This window comes from Passer domesticus, chromosome 3 (assembly GCF_036417665.1).
Source record: "Passer domesticus isolate bPasDom1 chromosome 3, bPasDom1.hap1, whole genome shotgun sequence".
NCBI classification, from domain to species: Eukaryota; Metazoa; Chordata; class Aves; order Passeriformes; family Passeridae; genus Passer; species Passer domesticus.
This window is the reverse complement of record NC_087476.1, coordinates 73,848,652-73,868,716: the sequence shown is the minus strand read 5'-3', so window position 1 is coordinate 73,868,716 and position 20,065 is coordinate 73,848,652. Positions and strand designations below refer to the sequence as shown.

The 20,065-nt window shown below is 38.7% G+C and overlaps 1 long non-coding RNA gene across 1 annotated transcript; it reads right to left on the bottom strand.

The window, feature by feature from the left end:
• Positions 1–10,908: 10,908 nt before the first annotated feature.
• On the bottom strand, positions 10,909–19,121 carry LOC135296959 (uncharacterized). Its single transcript, XR_010358961.1, has 3 exons — positions 18,076–19,121; positions 14,576–17,585; positions 10,909–13,714 (listed from the first exon to the last, which is right to left on the bottom strand). It is a non-coding gene; the product is annotated as an uncharacterized LOC135296959 (long non-coding RNA).
• Positions 19,122–20,065: the final 944 nt, after the last annotated feature.

Genomic DNA, 20,065 nt, shown 5'->3' with positions numbered 1-20,065 from the left:
TTGGAAAAGGGGTTTGCAGTTGCAATGTCTATTTGAAAGTGTTTCCAGATCTAGATATTAATCAATGATCATAGGAAAAATATCAGTAGCACTGTCAGAAATCCTGAATGATATGGAGAGAAAGAAAGGAAATCTGAAGTTACTTAATTGGTTAAGTGAGCCTTCAAAAATTATTCAGCTCCTTTGGATTTGTAGCTTGTCCTTCTCCTATTTTCACTTTTGCTGTTTATCTCTCAGATCTGACATTCTTCACTCTCGGGAAGATGCTGCTGTTTCTGTTTTCACTAACCATGGGAGCGCTGCGCTGTTTTGGAGATCTGGAATAAGGTGCTACAGTAATGCTGTATGTGTCCAGGGGTACTCTTTCAGGTCCTAGCAGAGCTGTGTGGCTGTCCTTGTGTTGGAGTCCCTGAGCTTCTTTGTGCCTCAGTTCTGCTCTGGCATGGCCAGTCTGTAATTGCAGTGCTAGCTAATGGCTCCATGCCATGGCTTGAGCATCCCCTGGGAATGTTGTACAAGCCTGCCTGAGAGACATCAGTGTTCTCTCGCATCCGTGCCTTCTGCAGCAGCATGAAATAAGTAGAATCAAGTAGCACAAACTGACTTGAAATTATCCATCAGGTTGTTTCCAGTCCTGCTTCCCAGATTTTTTTCCCTGCTGCACCAATAAATTTCCTCTCTCTGTGTACATGTAGTTCTTCAGCAGCTGTTTCTCAACAGAGTATAGATACATGGCAGAAATCCTTACCCTGAAATTTTTCTTGAAAAAGTGATCAGACCCATATTAGCAGCAAGGTAGATATTTTTTTCCATCTTCTTCTGCCCTTAAGTGAGACATTAGTGGTTTTTTCAACCTTGCTAGGAATGCCAGAAACACTAAGATCAGCTCTCTCCAAACACTAGTGTGGATCAAGTTCTTCATTCCTTCTCCTGACACAGGGGCAGCTGCTATCCTCATTGCTATAATGAAGAACATCTGCCCTCTGTTATCTAGAGTGCGAAACCTTAGCTAACAGCTAGCCTGATGAATATTTTTAATACCTGTAAAATAATACTAATGCACCAGCTGTAGTACAGATTAAGGAGAAACACTCACAAAGAACCAAAGCATCTCCACATGTGTGGGCACACAAAGAAATATTTTCTCTTCACAGAACGGGATATTTAAAATTAGATACTCAAATCTCCTTTACTGCAAGGAAATGCTTGTGGAAATAGTGTAAAGTTTTTCCTAGAGAGAATTCAGAAATCTAGACTTGCTTTGTGTAAATTTTTCATTTGCTAATCAACATATTCTGTTGTCAATCTACCCTGGCTAGAAGACAGCAATCCAGCCCTCTCAGGACATCAAATTATGGTAGGAACAGGAAATCTTTGTATTTTTAGTCCTTTGGAAACAATATTAGAATTCATGACATCTCTCCACCATATAAAGTGAAGTGCAGGAGAGATTGCAGGCTTTGTTATCCTATGACAAAATTTGGGATACGTTTCTGGTTGTCCCCAGATGAATGTGGGAAAATAAGAAAAGAATCTGAGACTCGAGAAGATGTAATGAAGGAGAAAATGCTCACTTCCCTTTCTCACATTACTGAAGAGAATGAAGGTGGGACAAAAAGACACAATTTGCTGTCTTCCAGGTTGAGAAGTAACTGTCTTAGACAAACCCACTGAGCCTTCAAAAACACCATGTGAATTCTAGAGGAAGTTTTTTTGAGAACAGTTGCTTTGCAAACTTAACAGTCCTTTTTCCTACCATTTAGAGCAGCAGCTTGTCCCCTGTAATGGCAAAGATTATGGTGACAGTCAGAAGATAAAAGGTATTGGTTTTCTGCCATCTCAGTTTGAAATGCTTTACTCCTACCCAAAGTACACTCCCCACCTGATGCTGATATCAATATTTACACACCAGTTTGGACTTGGAACTCTCCAGTAATTTTTGCAGCACTCCTGCTTCCTTGGTGTTTCAGTTCAGGTTTGTCACTTTGTCTGTCTTAGTCACACTGGGAACCCTCTCAAACAGCACAGCCATGTGATATTACCCCAGGACCTTATGCTCTGGGTCCTCATATCTGGAGCACAGATAAGAATTTCTTCTCTATGCAACCAGTTTCTGGGCTAAGTTCTCCAATGAGAGCTGTAATTTCTGGTATGGGAGCTCTTGGCCTGACTGTGCTATGCTTCTCACTTGGTTAGAAGTTCTTTTTACTTACAAAACTATCAGATCTCATAACCACAACTCCTGTTCCTTTGGCTTTCCACCTGTGAGTGTATGCAGTGTGATTTCTAATAAGGAATAATGCCTTTGCCATCAGAAAGAAGAATCTTTAATAACCTCTATAGCTTTACAATCCTTTCTTTAATTTCCTTTTAAATTAATCCAACAATGCCTTGCTGCGACATATGAGGTACTCTGCCTAAAAAGACATAAATCTGATTAGATTACAAGGTACTTCAAAGATGCCCCACATTTGGCTGTTTCTGAGCTGCTTAGATGTAGTGAAACTATGTGGCAATGGGCAAAAGTCTTACCCCAGCAGTACCTTCCCTTTGGCTGAAATTCCAGGATGCTTCCAGAATTCCATAGCTAGTGTGTGCAGTACAGTCATGTCAGCAGGAAAACTGGAGATCTTAAAAATGTTTCCTGTTATGACATGGCAGCTCTACTCCCTGCAGTTCATGCATAATGCCCATCCATGATGTCCAAGCCTGGAAGTTTGGGAACGTAACAAAGAGCATAACTGCAGTTAGACTGTGATCCTGCTGCCACAAGAAGTCAATACGTGGGTTTTCTCCCTCCCAGGATTTCAGCATCAGCAGAATCCACCTCCAATCCCACAGCTGTGGAAACACCTCATCTTGCCATTGCTACTGCTTCTCCAGAGATCAAGGTCACTCCCAGCTTCCCCTGGGGTAGTTGCAACAAACTGATGCAAAGCTTCACTCCTGCCGAGAAATTGAAGAATTTCCTGACATAGTTGTTGCCAGAAACTCCTGGCAACAACTCAGTCAGGAAAAAAACTGCAAACCAACCAACCAACCAATGAAGAAGACTAAAGGAAGTAGAGGCCATAAAAATCCAGTGCAGCAATACAATATTAGTCACTTGGCTTCAGATCCAATCCACCATACATCTCATTTAGTGACTTAATCTAAACTCAGACACCATGCTCAGCATGGCCTTTTGGCCCTCTGGGAGGCACCCCACAGCTGTATTTTTCATGGTGCTATGAACCCTGAAAATTGTTCCTTCATGAAATGAAAGGAGGACAGGAGCAGGTTTTTAATGTATGGTGCCTGACCTGCGTTCCACTGTGTGCTGTTGTGTCAGAACAGCAGCTGCAGAGGAACGTGGTGGAGGAGGCCAAGATGTACATATGGGAGAGGGAACACGGGTATATTGCAGTCGCTGAAGTTTAATACCTGTTTTGAAATGGGTTACTGTTTGCAGATTGGAAGATGCTAGTTCATGCTTTGGTCTTCTTTTGTGTGGTTGATGGTGACATCTAATGGCACAGCACCAGACTGCACCATGTCTGGGGAGAGCTAAGTGGAGAAAAATCTGGGATTGCCGAACACTTATTATTTGACAGGGCTAGATAAATTCTGTCAGGGGTGAAAACCCATATATGCTGTATTAAACTAAACACTATTTGTAGCCTTACTATGATGTATATTACCTGAATGAAGCTGGGAAAAAGGTAGTGTTAAGCTGCTTCTTAAAATGTAAAATATTTCACATACAATATTAGGTTAATGAACTAACAGTAAGTCTAAACAGTATTAAAGGAAGGAATCAGAACAACGTTTCAGAAAGGAGTCAATCCCAAATATTCTATTTTGAGTTTGATGTGATGCATCACTTTCATATACATCTCCCCCTATTAAAAAACTACAAGATTCAATGAAATTGTTTTGCAACAAATACCATATTCTAATAAAATATGTTCCATAAAATATTTTCAACCACTTATGTGTTGTGACATAATTTTTTGAACTCTGCAAATTTTAGATCAGAAATCTGTCCAGTCCCTTTTAGGTACCAGTAAAGGCACCATTAATTAATGTTGCAAAAAATACTTTATGTGTTGTGTTCAAGTGTAATAGGCCAACATATAAAATATGTCATCCCAAATAATAGAAAACAGTATCGAGAAAACCTTTGACATTATTGAATACAACTTTTTAGGAAAATAGCTGTTTCCCTGTTTTCCTTAAATTGATGGTGCTTTATTTGCAGTAATGGACATTGAATGATATTCTATTTAAATTAGTTTCAGAATTGCCAGATTAAAAGGAAAAATTGAACTGCATTTTGTCTATATACTTGTGTGTGTGTTGGTGTATAAAAGGCAGTAAGTAGGCTGTGCATAGTACACTTAAAAGAGTGTCAGCATTAGTACACACACAGTTTTTAGGTAGGTTTTTCATCCCTAGTATGAGTTCACAAAGCAAAACAATGCTTACTTGCACTTAAGACATATGAATGACTATTGGTTCAGACTTGAAGGCTGAACAGTGTATGATGAACTCAGAGAGAAAGTGACTTTCCTCCTGCAATCCTTTTGACTTGCAAATACATGAGTATAAAGAAAAAAGAAATTAATTTTTCTCTTTAAAGGAGGTTTCCAAAAGGCATATATATATTTTTTTTTTCCAAAGGATTATTTTCTTTGCAGGTGTTACACTAGGAAATAGAGTTTCTAGTGACTTTTTTGCCTAAAAGTCTTTATAGGGTGATATATATTATCATTATGATTATAGGGGAAAATATGTTGGTACTTGTGGTAGGGGAGAAACAGTACAAGAAAAATCCTTTTTGCACAACACTGAACTCAGTTGTGGAACTTACTGCTACAGGATTCTGTGGAAACTAAAGTTCACATAGCTAGACAAAAGAAGATCTGGAAAAACCATGAAGGATTGGTCCACTGGTGACCATTAAATGTAGCTGGAGTACATCCATCAGCTCAAAACCTCACAGCTGCTGATTGTTAAAGAATGGGAAAAAGGAATAATCTCTGACTGTGCCATTACATAAATTATTTCCCTTGCCATCCAGTATTAGTTACTGTCAGAAATTTATTTCTCTAGCTGCACTTTTGCTCTCTCCGCTATAGCTGTGCTAATATCTGATTTTTACATGAAAACCCAGTAATAGCATTCCCCTTTATTTATTTATTTTTCCCTTTTTTTAATTCCCCCAGAAGCAGCAAGTTGAATATAAGCTAGTTTGGATTTTTTTTCTTGAAGTATGAAGTGTTTAACTCAGACTAGGAAAGCATTTCCTTATCTTAATGAAAGTATGAATGGGCTGTAATTTTAAAAGATAAATGAGTTACTGTTGTGACCATGTCACCTTAACCTAATATCCAGTATCTTGGATAGTTATTAAATTGCAATATCTGGAAAAGTAATGTTTTGGGTACCCTCAAGCTTCCTTTTACTGCTTATTGATTGCTCTCCAAAGAAACTTTCATCTGAACATCTCCAGCCTTCAGGCAAGGAGCCTTTCTCTCACAAAGAATTTAGTATCCAGCTGCTGGAGGTGAAATTTTTATACCTTAGCCCTTTCTTCATCTCTGAAGAAGGTGTTTAATTATATATAGTTTCACATCCAGGAAGTAGCCTGGGAATTCACAAACTACTCTTTAGGCTCTCTTTGTGGAAAGACAAAGAATGTTATCTTGCCATTGTGCTGGCTTCTTAAAAGAGCCCTCTCCATCTCAGAGGAAAAAAACTACATTTGGGGATAAAAGTCATCATAAACAAGATACACTTTTTTGAAGCTGGGGTAATTAAGTATTGGAACATTTTCAAACCAAAAGGAGGTGACTTGTTAAAGGGTTGGGAATAATTTAGAGAAATTCTGAATAAGATGTTGGAGGTCAGTCTGACTGTGATAATAGTAAGGAGAAAAAAAGGAAAAGGAAAAGAGAGTGTTGGGACTCTGAGCCACTATTACTTCTCAGGAACAAGACAATACAATTATAATCAATCTTTCTATGAAAACATCTAGTCGGTGCTCTGTACAATAAAAAAAACCAAAAGATGGAAGTTGACTGATAAGATCTGTAGATGGCGCAAAGACATCAGATAACCTCCTATGTTTTCAGGTCTGGGTTAGGGATCAAATTCCAGATTTTCGGGTGACATGCCAAGAAGAAAAGGATCCTAATGTGTGAAAGGAAATTAAAGAAATGCAGTCTATATGGGTGCCACTTATAGCAGCTTTAAAGTGAATTGTCTGCAAATGCTATCTATTAAAACTCTTTGATTACAGTGTTTTACAAACATAACAGACATTATAATCCCACCTACACCTTGGTAGCTTTTCCCACTGTGGTTTTTTTTTAGCTGTTGTATCCTTCAGGTTTGAATTTTCCCCCTTTGCTTTGAGAGGAAACAAAACCTTGAGAGCTTTCCATGATAATTAATACATTCCTATGTAGTGCTTCCCCACACCCAAGATATAGGAAAGGCATATTTAATTCCTTTCTTTCTGATCTCCCCTAAATCCTTATTCTATATTTTCTCTATGTATGTTCCATATTCTCCTCTGTACCTTGGATGGCCTAGTTATTATTCTGTTTGGGGTGGGCTAGTCTGTTTCTGTCTCTCCCCATTAAAATTTTAATTCTGGAGCTGAGAAACTTCACCTAAAAAAATGTGTTTTAGTGGAACAAGTGAATCCCTATGAGAAGTAATGATGACCAATCACTTCCTGACAAAGCCACCTCTGACAACTTTCAGAACAATGTGGTATTCCCCCCCCTTTTTTGGGACATGGGACAGCACTCCAGACTTGCTCCAGCCCCTGTCTCTAGATTGTGGTCTTGGGGGTAAGCAGAAGTCAAACAGGGTCTAGTCATTGTCTCAAGTACATGGAGCTGGTGAGTTTGCCACTTATTTTTAACATATCTATAGCTCTCCACACAGCTGCTGCCATCTCACAGTCTTACACATAAGTTAGTCTGAAGGACTCACCAGACTGCCCAAATGATCTCTCACCATTGTGTGGCTGGAAAACAGCTCAAATGAAGGGAATGAAAAATTTTCTGCTCTGGATCAAAACACTCTCCACAAATCGATCCTAGCACTTCTTCATATTCAGAAATAATTTCTCATCCTCTATTCTGAGGAGTTGGCAACAGCTGTTTATGTTACTGCTCTGAAATAGGAGACTTCCAGTGAGCTGCAGGGAAGCCGTTGCACTACGTCAAGGGCTTTTCTGGAGTGCAGGAAGGAAGAACGGAGAAGGCAGATATGGTCATGGTGACTGGTGGAAATCAGGAACAAAGCCAGGAAGGAAATCAGGAGGCCAGCTTGGTTGGACAAGGTGGAGAGAAAAAACTTTGGTACGTTGCCTACTCTGGAAAGCTAAGAGTAGGCACTGCTCAGGGATAAATGGAAGTGCTTCCAGAAAAGGCATCTGCAGAGATTTTGGAGTGTTCAAAATTGAGCCAAGGTAAGGATCAGATGTGAGTATGGCTGGAAAGACTTGTAAAGACAGGTATTCTATTTAAAGACTCTGTATTCCTTACAGAGGAAGGTGTGATCTTGGCAGTAAATAGCAGTTATAGAAGGATGACTAGATGTGCTAGGGATGTTGCTTGCATGCTGAACAGTGGGTGCATCTTAAGGTGGTGGCATCTTTAAAAGAGACAACCAAAAAGAGACCAGATATTGTAAAGATTGTATCTGTGCATCAGGAACTAGCTGGGAGTGAGAAAATGATAGGAAATAGATAAGGAGAGTGAATACCCAGGGCTAAATGATAGGGGAGAAATAGTAAGAGGTGCAGACAGACATGGGAAGGAGAGGGGCTTGAAGAAGAAGGTATCTGCCCAGTGCATTGACAAAAGAGCTGGTAACTGTCAGAAGCAATCAGATTGTTTGTTGAAACAAATTTTATTTGAAAACCAACAAATTTTCCAGTGGAAACATTTTATAATAATGTGTTCGTTTCAACAAGCTGCTGGTAAAATGTAGGTGTTTTCTTTCTGGCCACCTGGAGGAAAATTAAAAGCTTCCAGAATTTATGGCTGTTGGACAGCCCTGATGTCTAGCAACCAACTAGTTCTAACACAAGCTGCTGCATCCACCTGAGAGTGTGGTGCTGTGCAGAGACAAGACTGTAGCCAAAATCATTAGGGCAGGATCATATCTGAGGCGATAAATTTTTGGTTTTCCTGCTTATACAGCTGATCAACTGCTCCCTGTATACTGCACCCTGCTCCATTAAGAGAGATAGATGTATTGCATGGCATTTGCTGACAGGTGCTTGCATGCCCACATGCAAGGATAGGAGTTTGTAATTGCCAGCACTCCTGATAAAGGGGTAAAAGTCACATTAATTTGTTGCAACTCATCAAAACAATCCACAATTTATTAATGTTATCTTAAATAAACATGTAAGATTTACTTAATTGCTGAGAAACAAATAACCTAGGTGCCCCTTTATATCACATCTTGCACATGTTTACATAAAAAAGTCCAACCAGAAGTTCATTGACACGTATACAAGGTCATAACTGCCCCTGCTAATCTGTCCCCAGAGAATTTGATGTTATTCTTCCCAGGAGTTTTTTCCCCTGTTGTGATAAGCATCCAGAAGCTTTCAAAGATCTTTAAACCTTTGAAGTCAAGAATGGTGATGAGTTATTAGCAGAATATGCTAAATCTGGTGAATAATTTGTCTCAGCCTCAAGTGAAGGTACTATGAAGTGATCAGGAAGTATTTGAAATGCAATTGAATGGAAAGGAGTGGAATAAGAAATGAAAATTTTAAAAAATTTTGCTCTACTAATCAGTGAATACTAATAAGTAAATTCAGTGAAATTGTGTATGTGAGTTTGGATGATATATTTTCTTTAATACATAATTAAGGTGGCACAAATTAGAAAATAAGCAAGAAAAAATTAATGTGCCCAAAACAGACTTGGACTGAGTTCTCTGTCATGTGCCAGGGAAGGTTTTTCTCTGGCTGCTGGACCTGTTTATCTTTCCTTCGTATCAGTTTCTTGGGCAGGGGGAGCTGGGACAGGTGATGGACAGGTCAGGTAGCATCGCTGTGGATTGTGAATGGAAGACGCTGAGATGTCATCTTGCTTTAAAAGACAGATGTCTGCCAAGGAAGGTGGGAACCTTCCTGGTAAGTGACCCTTCCCTCCAAATTATTATAACTTCAAACCTATGCAGCTTCCAGGAAAAATATGGGAGAAGTAATAACAGTTCTTTACTGAAAAAAAATTATATATATATACACACAACAGGACAGAACCACCACCAACAAAATAATAACAGAAATTCCCCACCTGTTCCGCAATCACCCCTTCGGTGCATTCACACCCAGAGCCGGCAGGAGGTGAGCACTGTGCTGAGACAGGCTGCCAAGCACGTCGTGAGAACTGCTAACTTGGCACACCTTAGCTAAAGATGCTTATAGCGTGACAACCACTCAGTAATTAACATGTATGTGTGAATATAGTTACTTAACCAATGAGCATTAGTGGTGAGACAGTGTATAGAGAAACATAAATATGCCACAGTTACTGAATAAAGGGAGAAACGACATCGGTTTGAGTGTCGTTACTTGGCCGGCTCTCCGACTGAGACCCTCTTCAAGCGCTCTCTTCCATCTCCAAACGGGGGACGCCGGCCCCCACTCCCCTGTCAAGTCTGGGGTTAGCCCCAACCCCTCTCATGGCATTGTGCTGCAATTCCTGAAAAAACCCCCAGCGGGAGACACCCCCTCCCCGCCACCCCGAAACTACTTATTGGGATGCCAGAGCTATTAGCCACTTTCCTTTGGGTCTATTCACCTGGAAAACCACTCCTTCCTCCCTTTACAACTTCTCTGCTGACAATGGGAAGAAATTAGTGTGACAAACCTGACAACAGATGTCTTGAGACACTTATTTCTGTGGGGTTTGTGTGAGATACTCACTGATATTTTATTATTAATTAATGGCTGGGATGAATAAATTTATCTGCCAAATGTAGGTTCAAATAAAAATGTAGAAGTTTCTTCAGCATATTTCATTCAATAAAGGATTTTATTCCAGTTGTAACTGCTTTTTTTCATTGGAATGGCATGGTTTTGTTTTAAATACAGCTTGCACTTCGTTTTTCTGAAACACTTAGAAGGAAATGTGAATAATTTGTCTGCTTGTAACCAATAGTTGTTATATTTAAAAAATGGGAAGTAGACAGAATTACTTGCATTTTAGTTACAAGTACATCCATACTCAAGGAATCAGCTATTGCTGGCTCTCAAGCACTGGTACAGAACTGCTGAATAAGGGAGGAGAATAAGTCAAGTCCAATCCAGTGACGTCCAGAAAGACGTCTTGAAAACTGCAGATTGGAGAAATAAAATAAGAAAAAGGCAACCACTGCTGGCAATTCAGTTCAAAGGGAGCTGTCTTAACAAAGGAAAGTTCACATTTTGTGCAAGTGATCAGACCAGATACTTAATTGTTCCTTTTGGACTTCCAAAGAAATCTGTTATTTTGAGCACTGATGGAAGTAGATTGATTGTGGGAATGCTTTCTGCAGAAGATGGATAGGTAACAGGGAGTTCTGCTAGGGAACAAGGAAGAATGCATCTGCCTATGGCAGTGGAATGTTTGGGACAAAACTGAAGCCAGGGCAATACTAAATGCAGTCAGGGAAAAGATTTTCATGAATGACAGAGTTATCCGGCTTATCTACTCATAAATGTGGGCCCACACACTACTGAAATTAGTACTGTGGATTTAAAATACAAAATAGACTGATATTAAATGAAATTGAAAAATTAAGAAATGAAGCAAAACAAAAAAAAAAGAAATTTAATGGAATGAAATTAGGTGTAGTGAAATTAGACACAACTTCGTGAAATGATAGTCATTTAAATGTCAAGATTTCATTTTCTTTAATGGAAATTAAGAATTTTCCATGAAAAGAAATACAATGAAAAATCAAGGAATGGAGTGAAATGAAAAGACATGAAAGGAAATACAAGGAAATTAAATTGACAAGAAATAAAATTCTTAGGACAAGTTAAATTCTTGAAAGGGAATGGAATGAAATGAAGTGCAGTGAAATTACCCAAAATTTCAAGAAATGATACTCAAGGAAATTGCGAGATTCCATTCCCTTTCCTAAAATGAAGAATTCCATTACATGAAAGGAAATAAAATCTTGAAAACAGTGAACACAGTGAAACAAACACATTGGGAAGGATATATGAGGAAATGAAATGAAAGTGAAAAAAAAAAAGAAAATTTGGAACTGGAGTGAATACATAGACTGGGATTACATGGAATGGGATGAAATAAGGTGCAGTAAAAATGATGGAAACTTGCAGAAAACTCCCTTTTCCCACTTCCAATTTAGATCATACCAGAAAATTAGGAAAAAGCAAGGCAGCCTTCATTTAATTATTGGAAGAAAGAGGAGACTGAAGTTTCCATGGATGGTCTATTTTCTTCTGTGTGCTTTCTCTGTTGGTGGAAGCCTTGGTTTTTTTTGTTTTTTTTTTTGTTTTTTTTTTTCCTGAAGAGGTTTGGGGTAAAATGGGATAAGCTTTGAAAGCTACTGAAAGACATGTAAAAAAGTTTGTGAGAACTGTGCTGGCACTTTGTCATTTCCATTGTAGCAAACAAATACTGAGAGCTCGACACTTCTGAGCCGAATTCTGGTTTATATCTTTGAGCATCTGTTTACACAGTTATGAGAACTGGGATATCAAATAAGAAGATTCAAACTACTGGAAAATGTTTTGGAAAACCTAAGAGAATTTCCCATAACTCTGTTAAACACATTTCTGGCATCAGGCTTGCCCAAAGACCAAGAAAAAAATATCTTCAATGTCAGAAACTTGCAGTATATTACCTATTTTTTTTTCAAAACCAGATTAACCAGATTCTGGGATTAAAAAAAAAAAAATTTTCTTCATATCTTAGTAACAGGGAAGTGTGTTCAAATCATTGTTGAAAATAGTAAATCCTGCTTTTTGGAAAAAATGGGAGAATATTCTCCCTTCTGCAAAGAGAAATTACCACAGGTACAACTTTCCAGACATGCCAGTAAAATGTCCCTTTGACCTGTGATGTAAACTGTGATGATATTACTGAAATTGAAGTGAAGACTGGTAGTAGTCTTGTTATTATGGCCTTCTTCATATTTCATATATAGATAAAGAATATTTGTCAGGAGAAGGTCTTGTATTGGATTACCATTTAATAATATAATGTTATAAATAAGGTCTTGTATTGGATTACCATTTAATAATATAATGGTATAAATCTGTGGACTCAGGGAAAAAATTATTAAAAATTAAGAAAGCAAAGAAGATAAAATAATTTATTTCCTTACCATTGAAACAGTTATGTTTTTCAGTTATGTTTGTCTTTGTTTTTCCTTAATATCAGTTTCAGAGCAATAATGGGCTCAAACAAAATCATTCAAATAGTCTGGTTTCCAGTAAATGCAGTAAGCTAAAAGAATCTAAGCCTAATTTTATCAGCAGTGTCTCATAAAATTATTACATTCCCATAAAAATAAGTTCATTAGAATTTTAACTTTGGGACCAGGCAGTATTCTTGGTCCTATTCCATCTCAACTTCTTTTTAAAATTAAAGTGCCTGAATCTTTCTCGAACCTCACAGTCTTCAATGTGAAGGACAGCAGGTAGATCTGCCCTCTCAGAACACAAGATTCATGTCATGTGTCATCTGTACTCTGATTTTTCCTTTTAGGTGTCAGCAGTACAGCAGTACCTTTTTGATAAAAAAAAACCAATTGATCAGAAAGTACTCCAAAAGTCTCCAGAGCTCCAGAGTTATATATTAATAGTATTTCCTCTCTATCTTTACACACAAATTCACCTAAACCATATTACTAGCTTAATTCCAGTTCTTTTTTACATTCCAGACTAGGTTCTCATAAATGAAATAGGTTTACATTCAACTGTGTATATTCCACAATGTGTTTGCATTCTGTATTGCCTATAAACATGTAGCAATTTTGCTGTGATTCACAGCAGTAAGATTATATAAATATCAAGGTAGCATTCATAATATATATTAAGTATGCTCTATATTTATCAAATGGTCAAGATCTGAACTAGGAACTTTCTGTCCTTGGTCAGATTCCAAAGCCAGCTGGGCACAGTCCTGCTCAGCCTCGTGCTGAGGTCACCAAAGGTAACTGCTTTGATAATGAAGTTGGACTAAATTATCTCCTGGGCCTTCTTCAACTGCAGGCATGTTGTGTTTCTGTGATACAATGTGGGCAAAGGCGGCTAAAATCTCCTCTATTGAATTGGCTCAAATATCTGTCATTAAAAAAGGCTGAGTCCCATGTTGCTGCTACCTGGCTATTTCAGCAGCTGAACTGTTGAACAAAGATCTCCCTTTGTTGCTAAGAACCAGGCATGTGAGTGGAGATTTTCCTTCTGATGGAATTACAACTCTGCCCAACATTATCAGGAGCCAGGATTCAGCTCTTCTGCTCCTTACTTGTCCCATATCCTTTAGTGATCTGGGCTTTTATGCAGGGCCCTGTGTTGAATGACAAGTAACAAGGTCAAATTTCTGCTCCTTAGCCGAATGATGGACTTCAGCTCAGCTGCCCATGAAAGTAAGGCAACAGCAGGCTGGTGGTAGTTGTTGTTTCCATTCTGCTAAATTTGTGTAATTTAGATAACAAATAATGATAGCATTTCCTGTAGGGGAAAAATTTAAATGTTATTTTACTCTATAAAGAGTGGAGAACAAAATAAAACTAGATAAAACTCATGAGCTTTATACTATGCTCATTAAAGCTCTAACTAGGATAAGGCTTAAAAATTTTTTGTTATCCTACTCTTTTGAGGATGCAGAAAAAAATAAAACTGGATAAAACTCATATGAATTATACCATGATTATTAAAGTTCTAACTAAATCAAGACTTCAGTCATGACTTCATTTATTAAGTACAAATCATAATGGCCATAAAACGAGGGAAGAAACTATTTTCCCAACCATTTTTTCACATACTTGAAAGTAGCAAGATCATTTTCACTCAAATTCTCATAAAAATACAGCCTCTGGCAACAAATTAAATTCTTAGTCTGGAAGGGTTTGGAATGATTGACAGAATTGACATGATCCATTCTTCATAAAATAATATGAAACAGTACTCACAGGCCCTATAAATACATCCACCTAGATCAGGCTAAACCTCCTTATTTTTAATTATAACTCAGCTAAGCAAACAGAACAGTGAAATAAAAGCCTGAAAACGGATCTTTTCACGACCTGTAACATGAGAATGAGCTTAACTGTGTACTTTAATCAAACATTGCATAATAGAGCACATATTGACACTTATATTTTAGATTATTTTATTTATTTATTACAGGATAAATATTTATTCTGGCTAGACTCCTGTGACATGAGGCCAAGTTAAAATGGAGTATTTAAAGAGTATGCATCATACAACAGACCAAAGTAGAATTTAGCCATGTGTCCTAGGTACAAGCGTGGACAACAGAATATCCAGCATATAGTCATAATTACTCAGAATTGTTTCCCAGTCTCCTACCTGTCACCTAAAGACATCTTGAATCTGGATGTTCTTATATTTCACAGCCCTCTGAGAATGTATCTTCTATGAGGCTGTTGCTGCCCTTTGAAAGCTTCTTAACTTTAAAGGCAGTGTCCTGCAGTAGGGTTTTGCTAGAACTGGTTACATACTTTTAGAATGTATCAAGAACTATGACTTCTAGCATGTCAGATCTTCATTTATGTAATGCTTCCAGTGATAAAATACCATCTCAGACTGTTAGTTCACCATTTAAAACACTGACATAGGGATCATTGCTTACAGAATATAAACATTTTAGTTTACCTCTGAGAAAAAAGTACTGCTGATACACTTGCCCATCTTTGCATATGGGACCTGCCATCATCTTTCCATGACAACCAGGAATATTTTATTTGCCTAAAATGGCAATAAAATGCTGACTAGTTCATAGGATGGTTTGGGTTGGAAGGGGACTTTAATTATCATCTAGTCCAACTCCCAAGTTATTCAGGCTAATCATACTTTTTAGGAAAAGGCAGATGTCTGAAAAAGCACAAGGAGCACTTAGAGACTGTTAATCTGCTTCCTTGATCACAATGTCCCAGAGATCTGACCCTCAGTGACACCGCAATGAGTGTCCATTCTATCAGTCATCAAATCTCTTTTCAGGACCATGTCAGCATGCTGGTATTTCTGCTGCCTTGCCCCTTCTTCTGGACCCTCTATTTCTTGATCTGCATAGGCCAAAACTCTGGTGTTGCTGAAGTAAACTGAAAAGACCATCAATGGAGAGTCTTACATTTGTAGTAGTTTGTCTGGGGGAAGGGGGGCTCCCCGGGGAGTCTCCAGAAAGCCCCCTAAGCTGAGTGTTGGCAGCAGCAGGCAGGCAAGGAGACACCACACAGCTTTTGAGGGTGCTGATTAAATGAGGGTTTATTTGGGGTCCCAGGGGCAGCATTGTTACTGAGCGGGAAAGGGGGAGGGAGGGGGAGAGGGAAAGGGAGAGCCTAGGGGAGGGAAGGAGCAAGAGGGGAGGAAGGCTAAGGGAGGGGAGAAAGGCTAAGAGGGTGGCTGGTCTCGCCCGCACGGTTTAAGAGGCAGATTGAAAGTGAGTGTGGAATCAGACTTGTGCCAATGGGATTACAGATACAGGATGGTTCAGGGTAGGACCACAGGCTTAGAATATACCATACATTTTGGAGGGGTGAGACAGAGCATACAATTTAAATAAAATGCAATACTACATACATTGTTAGTCACATATGGGTATTCCAAATCTCCTCCCTCAGTGTGTATGAAAAACACCCACATTCTTCTAAGGTTAGTCAGCTGTGTTACCATATTCACTTACAGCCAAAGTATGAAGCCTAATTTCCCTTAATTATCTCATGTTCAATGACCATCTGTCAGAGGCCATGTTAACAATGATGAAATTGGAATAAACACCATATGATACATGTTAGCTGTCCTTTGAGTTGTCATTAAAAACAGATTCCTTTATATTTCCTCTGGAGTCTGTGAGTTTCTAAGTGGAGTGGTGTCATTGAGATAGTTTTTAAGTGACTCAGTTGCAGCTTGTTTAGGATTGTTTTCTGTGAAGGACTGTGAAGAGCTGCCCTTTCCCTTACACGAGAAGGGCCCTTCAAGTTAAGAAACGCTCACTACTAGAAATAACCAATAAATAGGTAACCTGTGCCTTCCTCTGCTGCCCATGACTGTTAAAAGTCAGTGGGGAATTTTGCAAAACAAAAGGGAAGAGAAAGGAACAGAACAGTCTGAAACACTTTTAGCTAGTGTGTTGGAAAAATCACTGATTGCTGCTGACCTACGAGGGGACTGCTTACGCCACAATGCCTTGCATTTGTGAAGTATTCAAAGGTATGAGGTCCTCTGAAGCTGTAAGAGATGATGCTATCCTAGCAAGCTTTTCTGAAGCAGATATGTTTGCTTGCTGTACAAAAGGAGTTGTCATAATAATGCTGATAATCAGAACAGTGACAATAATAGAAACAACAGTAACAAAAACAATCAGAATAATAGCAATTACTACTAATAATATAATTATGATGTTGCACTTACAACTCTGAATATTTATTTCATGTTTTATTTGAGATGAATGAGAAAGGACAGTGATATTCTTACTGGCAAATTAAAAAACTACACCATAAACTTTGGTGTAAAGCTGTCTAATTTATTTTCTTGTGTATTACTGTATGTTGTAGACTTTTCCCTTCCTATTAACTATATCCTACATAAAGGTATGTGAATAAAGCTTTCTTTTTGCATTAAATCTTACAGTGTCAAGATGGATTCTTTGTAAGTGGTGTTAATGACTGGAGGAAGGTTTTTGAGGAAAAGCATAGTTTGGAAGTACAGGAAGTGTACAAAAGGCACTTAGTAGCAAGCACTCCATGTTAAAATATGTCTGTTGTAAAACCTGGGAGATAAACCAGAGCTGTTAAAACAATTGTTTCTTGAACTCTCATCATGATAGACAGGATGAAAGTCAATGTTCCTAATAAGTGTAGTACTATTTGGACTACAGCTGCATTTATAGTATCTACAGTGTATATCAGATGTTAATGCTAAATGTAAGACCTTTGGCATACTGAAGAGGTGTTAATTTATTGAACAGTATTATAATTAATCACATACAGAAGAATCTAACAGCACTGCTTCACTTTATGCCTTCCTAATGGAATATTCTATTTCCACTTTTATTAATGAATTCATCAGTCTTTTTAGAGCAGTGAAGTGTATTTTCCACTTAGAGACCTCTCTAAAAACTATCAATTCAGGTCACTTTTTGGCAAAAAGATTTCTAACACAGTTAAGCTTTCATACAGTTATGCTTCAAATATATTGAAATTTTGTATTGACTTAATTGAAATCAGAATTAAATATGCATTAAATACTATTAAGAAAGAAGCTCATAACACATTAGTAGCTCAATCTGTTTAAAGTATACTTAGCTTCTTAAAGGCAGAATGTCAGCCTCTGTCTTCATAGCTTTGGGTAATATTGATACCTAGAAGCAAGAGTTGCTCTGTAAATTCTCTGCCAGGCCATATGCTTCTTTGCAAGTCTGCATCAGCAGAAATCTGAATCTTATTCAGGTATCAAGCATAGCAGGCTAATTTGAGCCTCCTGGTTTATTTTTTTAGCCTAATAAAAATGGTTGTCATAAATCAAACAGATGATGTTTGTGTGTGTCATTTGTAGATGCTGCTTCTGTTGTTGGTTTTGTCACTACACAGTAAAGCTACAGTTTACTGAGGCTTTGCTTTTGTTTCATGGATTTCTAACATACCCCAGACCTGCCTTGTTACAAGGCTTGTTTCTGGAAGCAGGTGGTAAACCCTTAGCCATAATATTGATGTTTACATCATTGAGTGGTATCATTTAGTCACCTATAGGTAACAGCTTTTTTTGATAATGTTGGGAATATTTTGTAACCATCAGTGTTTGCTTTATGCATTAAGACACAACTGTAATGAACAGATTGTGCAGGTACTTACCTGACTGGCATGAATGTGGAAGAGTAATGGGTAGATGTTCCTCCCCTGGACTTTGGTCTTGGTTACTTTTTCCCTCCACTCAAATCTGCTCTGAAGTGAAAAATGAAGCACTGGTTCCAGATTTCTGAGAGTTTTCATGTGAGCAGTGCTGGGAACTCAAGGCAATTTGCTGTGTCCTATGTGTGATAGGTAGAAGTTTTCTGTGGGAGGTATGTGTCTTTGCTCAGACTGTGGAACTCCGCTGATGTCTCCTCAGGGTGTTGGCCTCTGGGGCTTTCATAGAAGCTCAGAAGAAACTTCTCAGATAACCTTCAGCTATTCTTTGACAAGGACACCCTACCCAAGCACAGAAAGGCTTGTGAGAGGAGCTGATGCTATGAGGTCAGTGTGCCAGTCTAAAGGACACCTGTGCCCTCACTGGGAGTGAAGGACATCTCTGCAGCCTTAGGAACCTGACAGAACTCAGCATGAACAATGTTCTTGCAGTGACTGAGCAGCATCATTTTCCTCCAGACCAGGATTAAAGATTCTGAGACAAATATTTTTTCCCTGCTACTGGCTGCTGCAGACAAAGATAAGACATGGCTTTGAGGCCCTGCCACTGTAATTACTGCCTAGCAATAACTAAAATATCTCTGTGTTACCAACATTGTTGTCAGCACAAATTCAACACAGAGCTCCATATCAGCTACTATGTGTAAAATTGATTGCAGAGAATACCAGTGCACACACTTGTTGAAAGGTTAAAATACAACACTGAACCAAACTGGTTCACTTGAAACCAATTTGACAGGATTTACATCAGCCAGGTTTACATGAAAAAGTGAAGTGGAATGGATATCCTGCTGGTGTCTTTATCCTTTCAGGAACCAATTGGCTTGAACAAATGGTGAAGGAGTTGGCAGATGCCAAATATACAGAAGAGGAAAGGAAAGAGAGAATAAATGCTGAAAAGAAGCTAGAGACATTTCAGCATCTAGAATTTGGGGATCCTGGGATAGATGAGATAAGCAGGGAAATTCTAGGTAGAAGAAAGAGCAAGGTATCCTTGTTGTCCTGGGTTGACTATATGATGCTTTTATCCCCAATCGTCTTGTTCTGTTTATACTGAATAATAAGTTTTACACCTTTAAGACTCTCTTCCAGACAGTGAGGAGGGGAGGGAAGAAGCGCGCAGTTTGTTTTCAGACTGCTCTCACTCCTCCACATTCCTGCTCCTGGACTGTGTTGTCTGCGGATGGACAGACAGCCGGACAGAGCTCCTTTTTTCCCTTTTTCTTGCTTTTAGTTAGTTTTAGCTAGCTGAGGCAAAGAAGTTCTCTGCATTGTGATTTTTTTTTCCTTTTTTCTTGGACCTGTTCAAGCCTGCTCTGGACTGAACACCCAGAAGAGCACCGGCAGCTCCACCTGTGGCCCCCCTAGCCGGGCCTGGGCCACGGCGTTTCCAGCACCAGAGAGACTGATCAGAGACTGAGTGAGCCGAGCTGCAACCTGGGGAGGGGACTGTTCTGAGTTTGCTTTCTTTGGAGCAGTGAGAAGTTTTATTGTTAATATTGTTTGGTTTCTATTGTTTAATAAACAGGTTTCTTTCCACTTTTCTCCAAGGAGATATTTTCTCCCGAACCGGTTGGAGGGGGGAGGGGCAATTGAATCTGCTTTTGTAGAGAAGCCCCTTTGGGGGTTATCTCCCAAACTTGCCCTAAACCAGGACACTTGTGTAGACAATGTACAGAGGAGTAATCTGATGTTGTGACAAGCTTTGATCTGGTCAGGGAAGGTGACCAGCATGAAGAAGACTCTACTATTCTAGAGGAAAAGAAAAGATGAAGGAGGATCCTAGATAATTTTACAACAGGTTAGTTCTCTGGCCCAAAGTGTCTTTTGGAAGAGTCAAGAAAATCAAGCCTGATCTGGTATTGAGGATTAGATATCTTTCACTTTTCTTTCAGTACTTTCTATATTGTAAAGTCAACATTAGTAGTATCATGCA